The following is a 6,385-nucleotide window of genomic DNA, read 5'->3' as shown; positions in this document are numbered from 1 at the left end:
TGCCCCCAGCACTTTTTATGTACCAGAGATCACGATGAATTGATCGATGCAACAAACTTTGCACAATAATTTTGTTTTGCACTTGTGCCGAAGCGATTTTTGTGCAACTTTAAGAATAACATAAATGTCCGTCACGTGATCAACACAGTCATGTGACATCACAGAAATGCTTTATTATAATACCTGATTAAACTTTTATCTCATGTTGACTGCAATTTAAAACAAGCCAGGATTACATATTGAAATTAAAATCTAGCTTAAAATAAAATGTATATTTTAAGGCATTTTAAGCTTTCTAACAGCCTTATCATTGCTGCGTTGTTTGCACACATCTTCGTACGTATGTGTGTTGCAAAGTTAATGATCCGATGCTAATATTTAGTTACATTTTTAACACCCTTTATGGCAAACCCTTTTGCTATTTATTCAGAAAATTAAATTTATCTTAAAATTCTAGAGATTTTTTTTCATTTTTTAGAGCTACTCTTATAATATAGAGATGTCTCTAAATTTAAAGATATATATCTCAACTTTAAGAAAGATATATCTCTTTCTAATCAAGAGATATCTCCTTCACTTAAAGATATAATTATATCTTACACTTAAAGAAATATATATTTTGCTAAGAGAGATATATATTTCGCTTAGAAAAATATCTATTTTACTAAAAGAGATATCTTTTCCACTGAATGAGATATGTATTTCTCATTTAGAGATATCTCTTTGGTAAAAAAAAAAAAATATGAAATATCTCTTAACGTTAAAGAGATTTTTAAACCGTAAAAGATATCTCTTATAGTTCGAGAGATATCGTTCCCAGATAAAGATGTCCTGCAAATTAAAGAGAAATATCTCTAGTTTATAAAGAGATACCTCTCTAAGATTTAAAGATGTATCTCCTATTAAAGAGATATCTTTTTTACTCAAATGTATATCTGTATTAGCTTAAGGGATATCTTTTTATGCTCTTATTGAAAGAAAATATTTCTTTCTAAAATAAATACATGTAGTAGAAGTGCTTGCTTTATCCTTGCCTTGGCTGCAAAAGAGATATACGTTTTAGAATCGCTGCTTTTTCCATCGGACATGTTGCCATAAATGGAAAAACTGTTACAACAGCTTCTGTTCCATGTGGGCCCGAATTTTGACTGATGCGGATGTCCTTTTACGGAATTCAACATTTTGACATCCAAGTAAAATGCATACTACAACCATTTGACTCCTGTCTGTGTTTTAAATGTTTAAAGCTTCTATCACATTTCATGGGCAGAATGCATGTTAAATGTTAATATAGAAAACTAGATCAATTTATAGCACTGAGCTCATTAAATGATACCCCCTTGAACCTACATTGTAATATGATTATAGTGTCAACATCTTTCTTTTGCTTTTGTGAAAAAATGTATTAATTTAAATAGACCAATGGATAACAATTGTGCTCAGTTTTAATCAGACCTATCTGTATATTCATGTAAAGCAGAATTTGTGCAAATTCCTATGCATGAAAAGAAGCTACTAGCTTGTCTTGGCCCCATCTCGACATTTACATATATCGACAACATATTGTAAATTAGCAATGGTAATTTCCAATCTTATTTCTATAAGATATGTCCAGATGAGCTTTAAAAAAAATGATACCACAGAATTTGACAGATCTGTTTCATATTTGGATATTTTACTTGAAAAAAGACGTCAATGGTAATCTAACATAAAGGTCTTTGATGAACGTGATGACGTGAACTTTTAAATTTTTAACTTCAATTACTTATGCAGCGAATATACTTTCATCACCTGCATACGGAGTACATATATTTCAGTTGACTCGATACACAGGAGCATAATTTACGTTCTAAAACGATGTAAACTTTTGACAAACAAGTTGATGTAACAAGAATATCAGCAGTTCTATCCTCATTTCTTAAGTTCTATGGTCGATATAATTACCTTGTCAACAAATACAATTTATCATGATCATTGAGTCAAATGCTGACTTAAAATTTTCATACTAATTGTTAGTCAATTATGTACAGTGTATACACTGAATTGACGATGGATTATTCCGTCATTTCTTTCATGAGAAGGAGCACAGTCCGGGTGTAACAGGTGGTCAGGGGATGCTTACTCCTCCATTACACATGCTAGCACCTCTGATGTTTTGAAGGTCCCTGTTGCCCTGCTCTAATTTTGTATTGTTTTATGGACTTTTGATCTCGAATACTGTCCTTTATCTCCGTAATATTCGTCAACATATCATAAAATGAATATATGTTATAAAATACTCATAAAATGTGTTATAAATATTCATGTTAGGTATTTTGTTAACATGGTTTTACGAAATAAATCTATAATAAATCTATTTTTCGGTTTTTAACATTTTCCTTGTAAATTCGCCAATTACCTTCATCTCTGTAAAAGATTATAATGTTTTTCAGTTGATATTCCCGTTTTAAGTCCACCATAACCCATGCTACTGATCGATTTTCAGCAGTATGCGAACAATTTGCTTCTTTTTGATTGATATTACCATCGATAACTTTATCTGCAGAAAGGCCATTTCTTGTTGAGCTCTGTGTGGCTGAGCATATTGTTCTTTCACATATGTTATCTGTATATTGAACACAAAAGAAAATATATTGCTGGACCATGTATACCACCTGGGAAACCAGCATTACTATTCAGGTGCTGTATCTCATTTTTTAATCTGGTGCAGGCAGAGAAAATTTTCGATACAATATTATAATTTAAAAATATATTCTATATATTTAAATGTAAAAATTATGTTTATGGTGTATAAATGTTTCTAAAATAGAAGATTTCAGGACATATTTTGATATATTATATATCTAAATGTAAAAAATATGTTTATGGTGCAAAAATGCTTCTATAATAGAAGTTTTCAGGACATATTTTGAATCTAAAAATTGAGTGTACCATGGAACACATGTCATTTGCAACAAAACATCGCTTACATGTAGCATACTTTAGACCCAATGTTAATTTTGATTTATATAATCTTTTTGTAATATTAAAAAAAATCTTTTAACTTCTTTAAAAGATCTTTAAAGATAAGTTTAGGTATCAAAATTAATTTCACAATGTGGTTTATCTCAAGTAAAACCTCCATTAAATTACCATGGTTATTTTTTTTTTGTTGTTGTTGGGAAGAATTTTTTTAAGTTACTTTATTTTTATGCAAAGAAATTTAATTTCAATTATTAAATAAAGCAACCATTCCAATGTTCAATTGAATAGAAAAGAACGAATTTCAGAGTACTCCATGATTTTTCAGTAACATACCGTAACAGTTGATTGCTCCTGGTAACAAAATAAGCAACATCCAATGAAGAAAAGCCATTTCAAAAAGGAAGTAATTTTATAAAATCCACCAACCGGAGAAGAGACAACAACGGTGTGTATAAAATCTCTTGTGGCCTATAGAAAAAGATAAATACATGTCTATTTATCTAGTTCCAGAGGGGTTTTTTTCCATTAAAGATGTTAAAATCCCCTTAATGTTTCAATATTCATCAAATGCACATCTTATATATGTAGTTTTTTTCTGTTTGTATTTAAGTCAATATGCTTTTATCTCTTCTTAAAAAATTAACAGCGGTCCACGCGTAATAAATGCAAATTCCTGATATAAACAAGCATTATGGCTGTTCTGCATAAGTTATACTTTTCCTATACCGACAAGCGTAATCTGGTTTTCATTAACTATTGAAAATTCCATTATTCCATCCAAAATCAACGAAGCGAAAGGAATTGCAACTCATCAAGGTAGAGGTACATATTAATAAATATCGACTCAAAATTTTTTTTGACATTGATTGTCAATGACATTTATTTCTAAGATAAATGTAGATGTACCCCCTCTCCCCTTTTCAAGTTTTCAAATCTCCTTTACGCTTTGAGAATCACTGTGAAACCTGAAATGAGCAAATCATACATCTTACTGTTTAAATACGAGTATCGTCTAAAAAATACTGAAATACTGTTTTTTTTTTAAAATATCGCACTCTACATGTATTCGTACTTTTATTGATTCCGAATTTAAACTGTATTATACTGTTATTAAGTGAAAGTTACAACAACCTAATTTGATAATATCTTTTACACTTAATTTTTGGGACCCCTTGGGTAGAATGGCGTCCAAAGCTTATATAATAACAAATATATGGTATAAAATTTTAGAATCATACCGGTGTAGTGAATAATTACTTGTAATAGAACAAAATACACACCCCACAGGACAGCCAATTCACAGAAGGAAGTTTTTAATAAGAAGAGATCTTGTTAAAAACATTCGACGAAAGAAGACCCTTTGATATTATTTAAAAGCCTGCCTAGCATGAAGCCTACATACTCGGATTAGGCGTCACTGTCGACATTCCTTTTGAGCGTAAACACTCAAAGGACAGGAAGATATTAATCTAACTTGAATGTACAAATATCTTAAACTGATGCTTATCTTTGCTTACAGAAGTACATGTATTTATTTCCCTATTGCCTTGAATTTTTCTTTTTTCAATGAAATCTTTATACATGTGAGTTAACAAGAGTACAGCAAAGCGAAGCATCCTTAAACAAAGAGCATTTCTGAAGATACAGACATCATTCGACATTGATCCTAATGCAAATTACGTCATTTCGATTTCACAATTGACAAACTCGCAAACACAGAGACTCACACACAAACCGATTACTATTTTGTTTCCGACGCTGCAAACAAAAAAAAAAAGACTTGTACGTTCAGAAAACAAAATATCCTTGTTTTAAATCGTTAAATGTACATTGACAATGAATATTGTAGGAAAAAAAATCGAGTTCCATTTTCACATATAAAAAGGATCTTGATATTGTAACACAAGAGAATAATGTTCTTGTATGTAGTTCTTTTATTCTTGATTTGAATGAATATCAATAGTTATGATGACAGTGGTGCTAAAATAAACAATACACAATTGAAAATGATAGACAATAAAAAATAAATGTAAACAAGTATAATATAACCTCCTGACATTTCAATATTAGGAAAAAGTAATGTCTATTTCATTAAGAAATATTTATGAGTTTGACAGTCAGACGTCTATTATATTTTATCATATAGCATATCATCTATGCAAGAAATAAATATGCATATGCAGTATAAATAATAAGTAATAAAAATGTACAGAGTTCACAAACCTAAGTAATTTAGGAATGCAGTATGGCTTCCGGTCACTGTGACGTCATCACACGAGAGGACTGTTCACTAAAAATACAATCAGGTCTTACTGCTCAATTCAAACAAACTATTACATACATGTACTTGACAAGGAATCAAAATTATAATAAAATGTTTTGCATTGAACAATCTTTTAAAATCATATGTAACATCAGGGCATCTATTAATTTTAACCAATAAACATACTTATAAACAAATGACTAGATGGTAACATCACGACATCATTTCTGACTACATGTAGTAATAAACAACTTTCAATCGGGAAATTACTCAGTTGCATATTTCACAAAATATAGAATAATCATTCACTTGTGACATAAGTACCTAGTCTAATATGAATGTAAGACAAAAATATCATTACTCACATATATCAGACAAAAGGCGTTTATTAACACGGCTGACACACATCTTCACTGGTCAACATCTACTGTGAAAATACCGCCAAAAGATGGCCTACTGTATATTTGGCAAATTGAGCAATCAATGTACAGATTCACAAGTGTAAAAAATAAATTATAAAAATTACTTACAGCCAAATACTAACGTTATTTCAGTTATTCAAAAGGATATCAACATAAAAATAATTTTCCTTTTCATGATTTGTAAACTTTATAAAAATTTCAATCTGAATCTCGAACCCGATGCAAAATATACTTCGCCCTCTTACAATATAGACTACAACAAATATATAAAAGAGAAGGGCATCTGTGGAAGAATTCATTTTAACAAGATCTATGTAAAATTGAATTTCAATCATAAGAGGCAGCTGAAACCTTTTTTTCAAAATAAGTCGTATATGTATGGTATAGGTCAGTTGTACGATCACACATGTCCTTAAAATTTCAATAAATCTCACTAACAAATAATAGATGATGCAAAAGCGGTATTCATAATTCATGTCTGAGGTGAATATAAAATATATCTTATCTTATATATCCTTAACTTGAAAGTTACAAAATTAACCCTTTAGGGGTGTAGACCTACATGTATGTAAAACCAATACACCTCAATGACTGTGCTATTGACAAGAACTATGCATGTCCTGTAAAAAGAGAAATGTTATTATGTATTAATGTTTTTTTTCCTGTTCAAAAAACCCGCTGATTATACACACATAGAGCTGTTTATTACCATTTTTATTTAAGAGAGTATTAGAAA

This window comes from Saccostrea cucullata, unplaced genomic scaffold, assembly GCF_032062105.1.
Source record: "Saccostrea cucullata isolate Sc308-1 unplaced genomic scaffold, CSIRO_AGI_Scuc_v1 ctg7621, whole genome shotgun sequence".
NCBI classification, from domain to species: Eukaryota; Metazoa; Mollusca; class Bivalvia; order Ostreida; family Ostreidae; genus Saccostrea; species Saccostrea cuccullata.
This window is presented reverse-complemented; position numbering follows the sequence as displayed.